General features: G+C 36.1%; 1 protein-coding gene across 5 annotated transcripts in view; it reads right to left on the reverse strand.

Moving 5' to 3' along the window:
- The window catches only part of LEPR (leptin receptor), a 108533-nt gene that overhangs the window by 7856 nt on the left and 82513 nt on the right, over positions 1-18164 (reverse strand). The gene's annotated exons all lie outside the window — the stretch shown is intronic.

Below are 18164 nucleotides of genomic sequence, written 5' to 3' on the forward strand. Positions count from 1 at the left end.
GGCAGACACCAAAAACAACGGGAACTACAAACCTGCAGCCTGTGAAAAGGAGATGCCAAACACAGTAAGTAAAGCAAAATGAGAAGACAGAGAAATACACAGCAGATGAAGGAGCAACGTAAAAACCCACCAGACCAAACAAATGTAGAGGAAATAGGTAGTCTACCTGAAAAATAATTCAGAGTAATGATAGTAAAGATGAACCAAAATCTTGGAAATAGAATAGAGAAAATACAAGAAACATTTAACAAGGACCTAGAAGAACTAAAGAGCAAACAAACAATGATGAACAACACAAAAAATGAAAATAAAATTCTCTAGAAGGAATCAATAGCAGAATAACTGAGGCACAAGAACGGATAAGTGACCTGGAAGATAAAATAGTGGAAATAGCTACTGCAGAGCAGAATAAAGAAAACAGAATGAAAAGAATTGAGGACAGTCTTAGAGACCTCTGGGACAACATTAAATGCACCAATATTCAAATTATAGGGGTGCCAGAAGAAGAAGAGAAAAAGAAAGGGACTGAGAAAATATTTGAAGAGATTATAGTTGAAAACTTCCCTAATATGGGAAAGGAAATAGTTAATCCAGTACAGGAAGCACAGCGAGTCCCATACAGGATAAATGCAAGGAGAAAAACACCAAGACACTTATTAATCAAACTTCAAAAATTAAATACAAAGAAAAATATTAAAAGCAGCAAGGGAAAAACAACAAATAACATACAAGGGAATCCCCATAAGGCTAACAACTGAAATTTCAGCAGAAACTCTGCAAGCCAGAAGGGAGTGGTAGGACATATTTAAAATGATGAAAGGGAAAAACCTACAACCAAGATTACTCTACCCAGCAAGGATCTTATTCAGATACAGCAGAGAAATTAAAACCTTTACAGACAAGCAAAAGCTAAGAGAATTCAGCACCACCAAACCAGCTTTACAACAAATGCTAAAGGAACTTCTCTGGGCAGGAAACACAAGAGAAGGAAAAGACCTACAGTAACAAACTCAAAACAATTTAGAAAATGGGAATAGGAACATACATATTGATAATTACCTTAAATGTAAATGGATTAAATGCTCCCACCAAAAGACACAGACTGGCTGAATAGATACAGAAACAGGACCCATATATATGCTGTCTAAAAGAGACCCACTGCAGGCCTAAGGACACATACAGACTGAAAGTGAGGGGATGGAAAAAGATATTCCATGCAAATGGAAATCAAAAGAAAGCTGGAGTAGCAATTCGCATATCAAAAACATAGACTTTAAAAGAAAGACTATTACAAGAGACAAAGAAGGACACCACATAACGATCAAGGGATCGATCCAAGAAGAAGATATAACAATTGTAAATATTTATGCACCCAACATAGGAGCACCTCAATACATAAGGCAAATACTAACAGCCATAAAAGGGGAAATCGACAGTAACACATTCATAGTAGGGGACTTTAACACCCCACTTTCACCCATGGACAGATCATCCAAAATGAAAATAAATAAGGAAACATGAGCTTTAAATGATACATTAAACAAGATGGACTTAATTGATATTTATAGGACATTCCATCCCAAAACAACAGAATACACTTTCTTCTCAAGTGCTCATGGAACATTCTCCAGGATAGATGATATTTGGGTCATAAATCAAGCCTTGGTAAATTTAAGAAAATTGAAATCATATCAAGTATCTTTTCCAACCACAATGCTATGAGACTAGATATCAATTACAGGAAAAAAATCCATACAAAATACAAAAACATGGAGGCTAAACAATACACTACTAAATAACCAAGAGATCACTGAAGAAATCAAAGAGAAAATCAAAAAATACCTAGAAACAGATGACAATGAAAACAGGATGACCCAAAACCTATGTGATGCAGCAAAAACAGTTCTAACAGGGAAGTTTGTAGCAATACAACCCTACCTCAAGAAACAACAAACATCTCAAATAAACAACCTAACCCTACACCTAAGAGAAAGAAGAACAAAACACCCCCAAAGTTAGCAGAAGGAAAGAAATCATCATAAAGATCAGATCTGAAATAAATGATAAAGAAATGAAGGAAACGACAGCAAAGATCAATGAAACTAAAAGCTGGTTCTTTGAGAAGATAAACAAAATTGATAAACCATTAGCCAGACGCATCGAGAAAAAAAGGGAGAAGACTCAAGTCAACAGAATTAGAAATGAAAAAGGAGAAATAACAACCAACACTGCAGAAACACAAAGGATTATGAGAGATCACTACAAGCAACTATATGCCAATAAAATGGACAACCTGGAAGAAATGGACAAATTCTTAGAAAAGCACAACCTTCCGAGACTGAATCAGGAAGAAATCGAAAACATAAACAGACCAATCACAAGCACTGAAATTGAGATTGTGATTAAAAATCTTCCAACAAACAAAAGCCCAGGACCAGATGGCTTCACAGGCGAATTCTATCAAACATTTAGAGAAGAGCCAACACTAATCCTTCTCAAATTCTTCCGAAATAGAGCAGAGGGAGGAACAATCCAAAACTCATTCGACAAGGCCACCATCACCCTGATACCAAAACCAGACAAAGATGTCACAAAGAAAGAAAACTACAGGCCAATATCACTGTTGAACATAGATGCAAAATCCTCAACAAAATACTAGTAAAGAGAATCCAACAGCACATTAAAAGGATCATACACCATGATCAAGTGGGGTTTATCCAAGGAATGCAAGGATTCTTCAATATATGCAAATCAATCAATGCGATAAACCATATTAACAAACTGAAGGAGAAAAACCATATGATCATCTCAATAGATGCAGAGAAAGCTTTCGACAAAATTCAACACCCATTTATAATAAAAACTCTCCAGAAAGTAGGCATGCAGGGAACTTACCTCAACATAATAAAGGCCATATATGACAAACCCACAGCCAACATTGTTCTCAATGGTGAAAAACTGAAACCATTTCCTCTAAGATTAGGAACAAGACAAGGCTGTCCACTGTCACCACTATTATTCAACATAGTTTTGGAAGTTTTAGCTACAGTAATCAGACAAGAAAAAGAAATAAAGGAATCCAAATCGGAAAAGAAGAAGTAAAACAGTCACTGTTTGCAGATAACATGATACTATACATAGAGAATCCTAAAGATGCTATCAGAAAACTACTAAAGCTAATCAGTGAATTTGGTAAAGTAGCAGGATACAAAATTAATGCACAGAAATCTCTTGCATTCCTATACACTAATTATGAAAAATCTTAAACAGAAATTAAGCAAACACTCACATTTACCATTGCTACAAAAAGAACAAAATACCTAGGAATAAACTTACCTAAGGAGACAAAAGACCAGTATGTAGAAAACTCTAAGACACTGATGAAAGAAATTAAAGATGATACAAACAGATGGAGAGATATACCATGTTCTTGGATTGGAAGAATCAACACTGTGAAAATGACTCTACTAACCAAAGCAATCTACAGATTCAATGCATTCCTTATCAAACTACCAATGGCATTTTTCAATGAACTAGAACAAAAAATTTCACAATTTGTTTGGAAACACAAAAGACCCCAAATAGCCAAAGCAATCTTGAGAAAGAAAAACGGAGCTGGAGGAATCAGGCTCCCTGACTTCAGACTGTACTACAAAGCTACAGTAATCAAGACAGTATGGTACTGACACAAAAACATAAAGATAGATCAATGGAACAGGATAGAAAGCCCATAGATAAACCCACGCACATATGGTCACCTTATCTTTGATAAAGGAGGCAGGAATGTACAGTGGAGAAAGGACAGCCTCTTCAATAAGTGGTGCTGGGAAAACTGGACAGCTACATGTAAAAGAATGAAATTAGAACACTCTCTAACACTGTACACAAAATCAACACAAAATGGATTAAAGACCTAAATGTAAGGCCAGACACTATCAAACTCTTAGAGGAAAACACAGGCAGAACGCTCTATGACATAAATCATAGCAAGATCCTTTTTGACCCACCTCCTAGTGTAATGGAAATAGAAACAAAAAAACCCAAATGGGACCTAATGAAACTTAAAAGCTTTCACACAGCAAAGCACACCATAAACAAGACCAAAAGACAACCCTCAGAATGGGAGAAAAGGAGCTACAGAGACGGGCACGAGCCGCGGCTAAAACCACGGACCCCAGAGACGGGTGGGAGACGCTAAGGCTGCTGCTGCCGCCACCAAGGGGCCTGTGTGCAAGCACAGGTCACTATCCACACCCCTCTTCAGGGGAGCCAGTGCAGCCCGCCACTGCCAGGTTCCCGGGATCCAAGGACAACTTCCCCGGGAGAACGCATGGCGGGACTCAGGCTGGTGCAACGTCATGCCGGCCTCTGCCACCACAGGCTCGCCCATCACTCCGTGCCCCTCCCTTCCCCCTGGCCTGAGTGAGCCAGAGCCCCGAATCAGTGGCTCCTTTAACCCCGTCCTGTCTGAACAAAAAACAGACGCCCTCCAGCGACCTACACACAGAGGCGGGGCCAAATCCAAAGCTGAGCCCCTGGGAGCTGTGAGAACAAAGAAGAGAAAGGGAAATATCTCCCAGCAGCCTCAGAAGCAGCGGATTAAAGCTCCACAATCAACTTGATGTACCCTGCATCTGTGGAATACATGAATAGACAACGAGTCATTCCAAATTGAGGAGGTGGGCTTCGAGAGCAAGATCTATGATATTTTCCCCTTTTCCTCTTATTATGAGTGTGTATGTGTATGCTTCTGTGTGAGATTTTGTCTGTATAGCTTTGCTTCCACCATTTGTCCTAGGGTTATATCCATCTGGTTTTTTTTGTTTGTTTTTTCTTAATTTATTTTTTCTTAATAATTAATTTTAATAACTTTAATTTTACTTTATCTTCTTTCTTTCTCTCTCTGTCTCTCTCTTTCCTTCCTTCCCTCCAGGAGGTGGACTTTGAGAGCAAGATTTATGATTTTTTTTCCCTTTTTCTCTTTTTGTGAGTGTGTATGTATATGCTTCTCTGTGAGATTTTGTCTGTATAGCTTTGATTCCACCATTTGTCCTAAGGTTCTATCTGTCCGTTTTTTTTTATTTTTATTTTTTTTACTAATTATTTTTTAATTTAATAACTTTATTATATTTTACTTTATTTTATTTTACTTTATCTTATTTCTCTCTTTTTTCCTTCCTTCCCTCCTTCCTTCCTTTCTCCCACCATCCTTCCCTCCCTCCTTTCTTTCTTTCCTTTTTTCTTTCTTCCTTTCTTTTTTCCCTCCTTCTTTCCTTCCCTCCTTCCTTCCCTCCTTTCTTTCTTTCTTCCTACTTCTACTAATTCTTTCTCTCTACTTTTTCTCCCTTTTATTCTGAGCTGTGTGGATGAAAGGCTCTTGGTGCTGCAGCCAGGAGTCAGTGCTGTGCCTCTGAGGCGGGAGAGCCAACTTCAGGACACTGGTGAAAAAGAGACCTCCCAGCTCCACATAATATCAAAAGGCGAAAATCTCCCAGAGATCTCTATCTCAACACCAGCACCCAGCTTCACTCAATGACCAGCAAGCTACAGTGCTGGACACCATATGCCAAACAACCAGCAAAACAGGAACACAACCCCACCCATTAGCAGAGAGGCTGCCTAAAATCATAAGTCCACAGACACCCCAAAACACACCACCAGACATGGACCTGCCCACCAGAGAGACAAGATCCAGACTCATCCACCAGAACACAGGCACTAGTCCCCTCCACCAGGAAGCCTACACAACCCACTGAACCAACCTTAGCCACTGGGGGCAGACACCAAAAACAACGGAAACTATGAACCTGCAGCCTGCAAAAAGGAGACCCTAAACACAGTAAGATAAGCAAAATGAGAAGACAGAAAAACACACAGCAGATGAAGGAGCAAGATAAAAACCCACCAGACCTAACACATGAAGAGGAAATAGGCAGTCTACCTGAAAAAGAATTCAGAATAATAATACTAAGATGATCCAAAATCTTGGAAATAGAATAGACAAAATGCAAGAAACATTTAACAAGGACCTAGAAGAACTAAAGAGCAAACAAACAATGATGAACAACAGAATAAATGAAATGAAAAATACTCTAGATGGGATCAATAGCAGAATAACTGAGGCACAAGAACGGATAAGTGACCTGGAAGATAAAATAGTGGAAATAACTACTGCAGAGCAGAATAAAGAAAAAAGAATGAAAAGAACTGAGGACAGTCTCAGAGACCTCTGGGACAACATTAAACGCACGACCATTCAAATTATAGGGGTTCCAGAAGAAGAAGAGAAAAAGAAAGGAACTGAGAAAATATTTGAAGAGATTATAGTTGAAAACTTCCCTAATCTGGGAAAGGAAATAGTTAATCAAGTCCAGGAAGCACAGAGAATCCCATACAGGATAAATCCAAGGAGAAATGCACCAAGACACATACTAATCAAACTGTCAAAAATTAAATACAAAGAAAGCATATTAAAAGCAGCAAGGGAAAAACAACAAATAACACACAAGGGAATCCCCATAAGATTAACAGCTGATCTCTCAGCAGAAACTCTGCAAGCCAGAAGGGAGTGGCGGGACATACTGAAAGTGATGAAGGAGAAAAACCTGCAACCAAGATTACTCTACCCAGCAAGGATCTCATCTCATCTCAGATTTGATAGAGAAATTAAAAACTTTACAGACAAGCAAAAGCTGAGAGAGTTCAGCACCACCAAACCAGCTTTACAACAAATGCTAAAGGAACTACTCTAGGCAAGAAACACAAGAGAAGGAAAAGACCTACAGTAACAAACTCAAAACAATTTAGAAAATGGGAATAGGAACATACATATCGATAATTACCTTAAATGTAAATGGACTAAATGCTCCCACCAAAAGACACAGATTGGCTGAATGGATACAAAAACAAGACCCATATATATGCTGTCTACAAGAGACCCACTTCAGAACTAAGGACACATACAGACTGAAAGTAAGGGGATGGAAAAAGATATTCCATGCAAATGGAAACCAAAAGAAAGCTGGAGTAGCAATTCTCATATCAGACAAAACATACTTTAAAATAAAGACTACTAGAAGAGACAAAGAAGGACACTACATAATGATCAAGGGATCGATCCAAGAAGAAGATATAACAATTGTAAATATTTATGCACCCAACATAGGAGCACCTCAATACATAAGGCAAATACTAACAGCCATAAAAGGGGAAATCGACAGTAACACATTCATAGTAGGGGACTTTAACACCCCACTTTCACCCATGGACAGATCATCCAAAATGAAAATAAATAAGGAAACATGAGCTTTAAATGATACATTAAACAAGATGGACTTAATTGATATTTATAGGACATTCCATCCCAAAACAACAGAATACACTTTCTTCTCAAGTGCTCATGGAACATTCTCCAGGATAGATGATATCTTGGGTCACAAATCAAGCCTTGTCAAAAATAAGAAAACTTAAATTGTATCAAGTATCTTTTCTGACCACAACACCATAAGACTAGATATCAATTACAGGAAAAGATGTGTAAAAAATACAAACACATGGAGGCTAAACAATACACTACTTAATAACGAAGTGATCACTGCAGAAATCAAAGAGGAAATAAAAAAATACTTAGAAACAAATGACAATGGAGACACAACGACCCAAAACCTATGGGATGCAGCAAAAGCAGTTCTAAGAGGGAAGTTTATAGCAATACAAGCCCACCTTAAGAAACAGGAAACATCTCGAATAAACAACCTAAACTTGCACCTAAAGCAATTAGAGAAAGAACAAAACACCCCCAAAGTTAGCAGAAGGAAAGAAATCATAAAAATCAGATCAGAAATAAATGAAAAAGAAATGAAGGAAACAATAGCAAAGATCAATAAAACTAAAAGCTGGTTCTTTGAGAAGATAAACAAAATAGATAAACCATTAGCCAGACTCATCAAGAAAAAAAGGGAGAAGACTCAAATCAATACAATTAGAAATGGAAAAGGAGAAGTAACAACTGACACTGCAGAAATACAAAAGATCATAAGAGATTACTACAAGCAACTCTATGCCAATAAAATGGACAACTGGGAAGATATGGACAAATTCTTAGAAATGCACAACCTGCCAAGACTGAATCAGGAAGAAATAAAAAATATGAACAGACCAATCACAAGCCCTGAAATTGAAACTGTGATTAAAAATATTCCAACAAACAAAAACCCAGGACTAGATGGCTTCACAGGCAAATTCTATCAAACATTTAGAGAAGAGCTAACACCTATCCTTCTCAAACTCTTCCAAAATATAGCAGAGGGAATAACACTCCCAAATTCATTCTACGAGGCCACCATCACCTTGATACCAAAACCAGACAAGAATGTCACAAAGAAAGAAAACTACAGGCCAATATCACTGATGAACATAGATGCAAAAATCCTCAACAAAATATTAGCAAACAGAATCCAACAGCACATTAAAAGGATCATACACCATGATCAAGTGGGGTTTATGCCAGCAATGCAAGGATTCTTCAATATACACAAATCAATCAATGTGATAAACCATATTAACAAATTGAAGGAGAAAAACCATATGATCATCTCAATAGATGTAGAGAAAGCTTTTGACAAAATTCAACACGCATTTATGATAAAAACCCTCCAGAAAGTAGGCATAGAGGGAACTTTCCTCAACATAATAAAGGCCATATATGACAAACCCACAGCCAACATCATCCTCAATGGTGAAAAACTGAAAGCATTTCCACTAAGATCAGTAACAAGACAAGGTTGCCCACTTTCACCACTCTTATTCAATATAGTTTTGGAAGTTTTAGCCACAGCAATCAGAGAAGAAAAGGAAATAAAAGGAATCCAAATTGGAAAAGAAGAAGTAAAGCTGTCACTGTTTGCAGATAACATGATACTATACATAGAGAATCCTAAAGATGTTACCAGAAAATTACTAGAGCTAATCAATGAATCTGGTAAAGTTGCAGGATACAAAATTAATGCTCAGAAATCTCTTGCATTCCTATATACTAATGATGAAAAATCTGAAAGTGAAAACAAGAAAAGACTCCCATTTACCACTGCAACAAAAAGAATAAAATATCTAGGAATAAACCTACCTAAGGAGACAAAAGACTTGTATGCAGAAAATTATAAGACACTGATGAAAGAAATTAAAGCTGATACAAATAGATGGAGAGATATACCATGTTCTTGGATGGGAAGAATCAACATTGTGAAAATGACTCTACTACCCAAAGCAATCTACAGATTCAATGCAATCCCTATCAAACTACCACTGGTATTTTTCAATGAACTAGAACAAAAAATTTCACAATTTGTTTGGAAACACAAAAGACCCCGAATAGCCAAAGCAATCTTGAGAAAGAAAAACGGAGCTGGAGGAATCAGGCTCCCTGACTTCAGACTATACTACAAAGCTACAGTAATCAAGACAATATGGTACTGGCACAAAAACAGAAAGATAGATCAATGGAACAGGATAGAAATTCCAGAGATAAACCCATGCACATATGGTCACCTTATCTTTGATAAAGGAGGCAGGAATGTACAGTGGAGAAAGGACAGCCTCTTTAATAACTAGTGCCTGGAAAACTGGACAGGTACATGTAAAAGTATGAGATTAGATCACTCCCTAACACTGTACACAAAAATAAGCTGAAAATGGATTAAAGACCTAAATGTAAGGCCAGAAACGATCAAACTCTTAGAAGAAAACATAGGCAGAACACTCTATGACAAATCACAGCAAGATCCTTTTTGACCCACCTCCTAGAGAAATGGAAATAAAAACAAAAACCAATGGGACCTAATGAAACTTCAAAGCTTTTGCACAGCAAAGGAAACCATAAATAAGACCAAAAGACAACCCTCAGAATGGGAGAAAATATTTGCAAATGAAGCAACTGACAAAGGATTAATTTCCAAAATTTACAAGCAGCTCATGCAGCTCAATATCAAAAAAACAAACAACCCAATCCAAAACTGGGCAGAAGACCTAAATAGCCATTTCTGCAAAGAAGATATACAGACTGCCAACAAACACATGAAAGAATGCTCAACATCACTAATCATTAGGGAAATGCAAATCAAAACTACAATGAGATATCATCTCACACCAGTCAGAATGGCCATCATCAAAAAATCTGCAAACAATAAATACTGGAGAGGGTGTGGAGAAAATGGAACACTCCTGCACTGCTGGTGGGAATGTGAATTGGTACAGCCACTATGGAGAACAGTATGGAGGTTCCTTAAAAAACTACAAATAGAACTACCATATGACCCAGCAATCCCACTACTGGGCATATAACCTGCGAAAACCATAATTCAAAAAGAGTCATGTACCACAATGTTCATTGCAGCTCTATTCACAATAGCCAGGACATGGAAGCAACCTAAGTGTCCATTTACAGATGAATGGATAAAGAAGATGTGGCACATATATACAATGGAATATTACTCAGCCATAAAAAGAAACAAAATTGATTTATTTGTAGTGAAGTGGACGGACCTATAGTCTGTCATATACAGTGAAGTAAGTCAGAAAGAGATAAACAAATACCGTATGCTAACAATATATATGGAATTAAATAAAAAATAAATAAGGTTCTGAAGAACCTAGGGGCAGGACAAGCATAACGACCCAGATGTAGAGAATGGACTTGAGGACACAGGGAGGGGGAAGGATAAGCTGGGACAAAGTCAGAGATTGGCATGGACATATATACACTACGAAATGTAAAATAGACAGCGAGTGGGAGGCGGCTGCATGGCACAGCGAGATCACCTTGGTGCTTTGTGACTGCCTGGAGGGGTGGGATAGGGAGCGTTGGGGGGAGACACATGAAGGGGGAGATATGGGGATGTGTGTGTATGTATAGCTGATTCACTTTGCTGTAAGGCAGAAACTAGAACACCATTTTAAAACAATTATACTCCAATAAAGATGTTAAATAAATAAATACAAAAAAAAAAAAAAAGGACATTATCTGGGGAGGAATCTAGCAGCTGTGACGTACTGGTGTCTATGACCATATCTCTCCTCATCTAGCCAGAGCCCTGTCCACCCATTTAGGCCAACAATCCCTGCTTATGTGCATCATGCTTTCCCAGTCAGCCTGTCTATTATTTTATTCTTAAACATGAAAGAAAAACAAAGGGTTTCTAGATATATGGGGAAATTGTGAGATTAAAAAAAAATAAAGCCAAGATAAATAGGAGGAGAACATGATCCTAGCAGAAACAGAGAATTCAGGGAATAAAAGAAAAGAGAATTTCTAAAACAAACAATGATCCTCTAAATTTGTATTTCTAGTAAGACTTAAGAAAATATTGCATGCATAAAACCAGAACAGAATACAATGAAAATGAATATTTGGAAATTTACAAATATAAAGAGCAAATAAATGTTTAATAGAAGCACTGAAAAAACAGGGTACGGCAAGATCTCAAACGTAAAACAAACATATTAGTGAAGTGATAAGAAATATAGAAGATCTATGCAGAGGGTTCAACATCCATCTAATACAGATTCTAGAAAGAGATCCAAAAAAATAAGAGGAGAGGAAGTTATCAAAGAAATAATATAATTGCTTAGAGTTGACAGGAGACATGGAATCAAAAGTGTCTTCAAATGAGGACAAAGTTACATGAAAAAGAACCCCCCTAAATAGATTTAGACCTATCTCTAAAATTTTAGAACATCAATAATGGGGAGGATATTTTAAAAGTCAGAAATCTGCAAGTAACCAGTGAGGAGTAAAAATCAGAATGGCATCTGACTTCTCAGAAGTGATATTGATGCTAAATGATAAGGCAGGAATCGTCTCAAAGTTTTATTGGAAAGGCTCGTCGACCTGGAAATTGATAGTCCACCAAACTATCAAGCGAGGAAGGCACAATAAAAAGAATTTCAGGCATGCACAGATTCCGACTTACACAATATTTCCTGGCAGGTCATATAAGGAATTAGTTAATCAATAAGGAGGAAGGGAAAAATATCTAGAAAACAGTATCCGTTAGAAACCAGTTAAGGGAAAATTCAGAGTGATGGTTTGCAGCAATTTTAGAAAAGGCCTAATCCAGATTGCAGCAGGAGGATAAAGGGTTTCCTGGACAGGGTGCCCTGGGAACAGGTCTCAGTGAAGAAGCTTATATAATAGCAGCACACAGAAGGTTAAAAAAATTTTTTTTTAAAAGAAGCAATTAGAAACTCCAGAAAAAGCAAAACAAACACAAAACAAAACATAAAAACTAAAAATGAAGCCAAGTAAAATTTGGCACAATTTAAATCAACAGGGTGGAATGTTTCTAAAATTTTTTTGAAAAACATTCTCCTGTGACACTGGAACCACCAAAAAGTGTGGTAATATAATCACATATTACTTGCTTCTGCAAGGAACAATACTTACATACTCATAAAAATGCAAATGCAGTTTACTGGGTTTTTTATTTTTTAAAATGAACCCATAGACAAATTATAGCACAGAACATATCAACCCTGATTTAAGTAAAAGTGTAAAGTTACAGTTGACAGAGATTGGGAAGTGGAGGGAGAAATGGAGGGAAGGGTAAGAGTGCTAATGTCTTTATTTTATTAAAAAGAAAAAATGGGGGAAGGGGAGCTCCAAGAAACAGTCTCTATTTCGTTGAACAAGAAATGGAGTTTAAGAAGATTCTTCTGAGGTTGCAGAGTGATTACTGAAGGAACTGAAAAAAGTGACAAACTATATATGGTAGGAGCATGGGGAAAGAAGGGGAGAAAAAGTATATGTATAAGTAAATCCTCATTATAGCCAGAGATCAGTAAATAATGTCTACATTTCATAATGCCATAAGCATATTATTTTTAGAAATATAAAGGTGACGTGCCAGAAAAATTAAAAGCAAACCAGTTTAAAGTAATGGCACTTGGGAAGCAAGACTAAAGGTAGAGAAGGGTGCAGAAGAGACTATACTGTCCAATAAATGTTTTTCCATACTATTTCACTATTAAACCATGCACACTAGGCATACCGTAATGCAAAATGATTTTTTAAAATAATGGGACATATCAAGGCGTATACTCCCAGAGAACAAAGAGACATATACAACCATGTGTCCTGTAGCATTGTTTATAATAAATAGAAAATAGTTTTCTATCCATCAGCAGGGGAATGGATATATGAATTGTGGTATATATTCATAGGATGAAATATTATGGATCAAATTATTAAACGAAATGAAATATATCAACATGAAGATATCTCAAAAAGAATGCTGAAAAAAAAAGAATGCTGAGAAAATAATAATTTTTGAATGATATGGGAGATTAATATTAACAATAACCAAATGTATTATTGTTCATTGGTCATGGATACATACATGCAGATGTAAGAAGAAAGGTGTTGTATAAAAGCATGAACTAGACAAATACATACTATATTCTTGAAAGTGGGTGCCCTAGGAAGGGAAGGAGAGACTAAAACTAGTAAGGGCAACAAGCAGGACAAACTTTATCTATAATTTTTATTAATAAAAATATATGAGGCAAATATGAGAAAATTTTAAGATATTGTGTTAGTACACAGACGTTTTTATATTACTCCATTTTATGTACTTATATTGTCTTAAAATAATTTTAAAGGGTAAAAGGAAATGGAACATACAAAAGAAAGAAAATCAAGGGGAAATTATGTGAGAGAATTTTCATCACATATGGTATCATCCTATACTGACGTTGTTTTAAACAAATGTGGGTTTTTTGGGAAATACCTCAGAATACTGGTTTTTTTTCATCTTTGATTTGAATACTTACACGTTTAGTATGGATTTTGATTTACTATAAAGGGAAGGAGAATGATAGCTTAAAAAGTGGAAGAAATTAATTAATTAATTTTAGGGGACATTTTAGAAATCAGGGTTTATTGTCTAGAAATTACAGGTATAGATAAAAATCAATGTTCAAAAAGATCCGAATTTGAAGAACAAATTAAGGGAAATAGTTTATACAAAAATTATTACCTCCTTCTAAACAATACTGTATTTGAATTGTTTTTAAAAACAATGGGCTCCCATAGTCTGTTTGCTTTGCAATGCGTTGTGGGTTTTTTGTGTTTCCTTTTGTTTTAGAATTGGAAATCTCAAATTTTGCTTATCCATTTCATCATTTGATGGCTATTTGGGTTGTTTCCATGTTTTGACCATTATGAACACTGTTGCTATGAACATTCACATACAAGCTTCTGTGTAGATATATGACTTCATTTCCATTGGATATATACCTAGCAGTGGATTGTTGGGTCATATGGTAATTCTATGTTTAACTGTTGGAGAACTGTCAGACTATTTTCCAAAAGCGCTGCACCATTTTCACATTCCCATCAGCAGTGTAGGAGAGTTACAATTTCTCCACATTCTCACCAACACTTATTATCTGTCATTTTAATTATAGCCATCCTAGCTAGTGTAAAGTGCTACCTTGTGTTTTTGGTTTGCATTCCCCTAATCGCTAATGATGTTGAGCACATATATATTCATTTGTGCTTATGGCTATTGGTACATCTTCTTTGCAGAAATGTCTATTCAGCTCCTTTGCCAATTTTTTTGCGTGTTGATATGCGTAACATAAAATTTACCATTTCAACTATTTTTAAGTGTACAATTTAGGGGCATTAGTACATTAAGCAATACATTGTTAATATGGAATCGATGGCTAGGGTATCAATGTGAGTCCAATGGACCTGAGGTTAACCAAGATTTTCACACCTACAGGCTGGATGATCAAGACAAGCTACAGAACCACTCTGTGCCTCAGTTTTGTCATCAGAAAATATAAGGCTATTAGGTCTATGAGATAATTAAATAAAATAATATGAATATGAAAGTACGGAGCAGATAGTAAATTTGTCTTGTCCTCTTTAGAAATATAATGTGAATTATATTATATTATTTTTCCCTAAAAAAATATATTTTAGTTATTTAGGAGATTAAAGTAGAAGATGAAATTTTAAGAAGTTATTTAATTTTAGAAGATTAGATTTTTATCATTAGTAAAATCTTTGAAATTATATTCTTCTTTACTCTTCAAATATCCCCAAAACTGATTTATTCCTAATTGTGTACCTGTTAAACCCTAGTAATAAACTAAGCATCTTGAGGGCTAGTTATGCTTAAAGAATATCTTAACAAGATTATGAAGTCTAACACTGGCAAAAGTAAAAAAAAAAAAAAAATCAGTCTTACAAATAAGGACATTCACACCTACTGTACTTAAAAAATTCTTCACACTTCCTCAGTTTACCAGAACCTGGGGAAATGTGATGATATTTCCGTCTATTGTATATGTCTGCCAGATGATCTGCTGTGGCATTACACTCCTCCTCAGGGAGCTCAGCGGGGTAGCGCATAGGCTAAAAACAGTCACTGACTGAACCTACATCCACCAAGTGGTTCCTTTGTGTCGGGCATTTTCTGGAAAAGGGAAAAGCCATTTGGTGCAGGTTCAAACTGCATTTTGCTTAGGTGGGCCTAATCATTTCCCTGCCCTGGTAAACACTTAGAAACCATTTTCCCGGTGGTTCATAGAGGAGATTTCAGAGCTTAACATATTGAAGACAGAGTGTTTGAGCTTCTCTGAAAGAGACAGTAAGATGGTTATTCCCTACATTTATATGTACTGACATGGTGAAGCTTTTAATTTTTTATTTAGATAGGTATTTAGATTTTTTAGACAAAACTCCTCTCACATTAAAAGATGAAAAAACCCCAATATTTAAGAAAAATAATCTCCTTACTCTTTGTCTTTTAATCTCCCTGCTTTCAGCTTGCAAATGTGCTAAGGTACTTCCTACCGCAGGGCTTTGTATTCACCAGCGGACGTGCTGGGCTCTACCCTCCACCACAAATCTTAGTTAATGACTGCTCATTTTCCAGATCTCAGCTCACCCCCATCCCACACACGACACTCAGCACACTGGGCCCTTTCTTTCACAACACGTAGTTTATCATTATTAGTGTCTGTAATATTATCATACTATATATTACATATAACATATATAATGTATATTATTTGTTATTTCAGTTATAAATTGATTAATGCTTATCTTCCCCATAGACTGCACACTCCAAGAGTTCCTGTTTTCTGACCATTTTAACCCTAAGGCCTAGCATAGTGACTGGCATAGGATAACTATTCAATAAATACCCCTTGAATGAATGGATGGAATGAATTAATGAATTTTAAAATAAAACATTTTAGAGAGAGAAAAGAAAAGTTCTTTCTATTCTGCTTTTAACCAAGTCACTCCTCTATGACCTCACTGTCTTACTGCCTAGATGGTAAGGAAAATCTCTTACAAATTGTTTTCCCAGAGCCTAGCAACATCCTAGACTTACATGTAAATACTTATTCTCATTTTGTGCTTGCTGAATGAATGACAAACAAATACATATGGCTGAAATATCACTATCACTACAATAAACGTCACTGTAAGAATTCATAATGGAAGAGAAAGAAGAGGAATAAATACTTTACTAATTGAAAAAACCATCAGCTCTGCTTTAATGAAAGGAGACTCCGTGTCTTACAGTGAGTAAGGGAATAGCTGAGAAGTGTATGGGTGTGGGGCTGGTTAGGTTCAGGCTAAGTGAAGTTTCTATAACGAGAATGACCATATGTAAAACTACACTGCTACCATGTCTGAAGATATGGCACTGTCTCTTCCACTGAAAGATTACAATTTAAATGTCTGCATTATTTTGCCCACATTATTACATATCTGTTCACTAATTCATTCATCGGTAAACTGTAGAGCAGTGTTTTCTAACCGCAAATCATATCTGTTAGTATGTGAATGAATGTAGAGGGTTGTAACCAGTATTTTTGAAATGAAACAGAATTTTGAAAACAGAGGGTGTTGCAAATAGTAAAACTGTTTTGAGCATCTTTTGTTTCAGTTTTGCATATTATCTACATCTACTCATTTACTATGTTGCAAGGTAAAGCATTTTTCTCACTGTGGGTCATGGTCAAAAAAAAAAAAAAAATCGAAAGCCAGAGAGAACACTTACTAATAGAACAGGCTCCAAAGTCAGACAAATTAGAAAACTAAGCCAGACTCTAAAACAAGTTACCTAACCATTATAAGCTTTAGGTTTTTTCTTCTATAAAATGGAGATTATAATACTTATCCCACAGGGTAACTGAAAGAATAACATAAAACATGTAAATATGTAAAATAATGATAACTAATATTTGTTGAGACAATACTATGTTAGAAGTACTATCTTCTTTAGTCCCCCAAACAACCCAATGAGGTAAGTTCTATTAAACCTCATTTTACAGGAGAGGAAACAGAGATACTGAGAATTGAAGTAAAAATCTTAATGAGTGTAAGAATATGTATCTCAGTCATTTGCACATAAATAAATGGACATTATTATAAGATAGCAGCAAGTCATTAATAAATCCTGACCCTAGTACTTTGCCTTTAGCAGGAGAAGCTCAACAATAGTTGTGATTGGTAAAACACAGCCCTTGAACTCGGAACACTCTTCACAATAAAAAATAAAATGCTCCAGGAACTTAAAGGGGGCAGAAATTCTTCTGAACTACATTTGTTCACAAAAGGCTTGGGGAAAGAAGAGCTTAGAGCAAGGTCTTCATTGATGTGGAAGGGTCTGTAGAGATGAGGAGAATAGCATAGGCATGACTAAGGCCCACGGACAGAAAAAATGAATCTGTAGGTTGATAACAGATTGTAGAGAGAAGTCATTGAGTACTTGATCTTGTAACTAAAAGAAAACCACTGAAGACTTGTAACAGTGACTAATGATGACACAATTACTGAGACTGCATCATAACCTCCATATGATTATTGTTCAAAACAGCGTGAAGATACTTTGCCATGAAAATTGAATTCTATTTTCCCAATTTTATGGGTGGAAAACCAACCTTGCTTCAAGGGAAATTATGGGAATTAATGATACATTTGTTAAACTCTAGAGTTTTCTGAGAAATTCTATTATAAAGTGCAAATTATTTTATTAGAGTTGACTAATTGTTTCATAAAGTAGCTTGAAAGGAACTATCTTCATAAATGTAAGTTTTATTATGATAATTGCATTTTTCAGATTGCAGTATTTGAGGAAAGGATT

Source organism: Globicephala melas, chromosome 1, assembly GCF_963455315.2.
Source record: "Globicephala melas chromosome 1, mGloMel1.2, whole genome shotgun sequence".
In the NCBI taxonomy this organism is placed as follows: Eukaryota; Metazoa; Chordata; class Mammalia; order Artiodactyla; family Delphinidae; genus Globicephala; species Globicephala melas.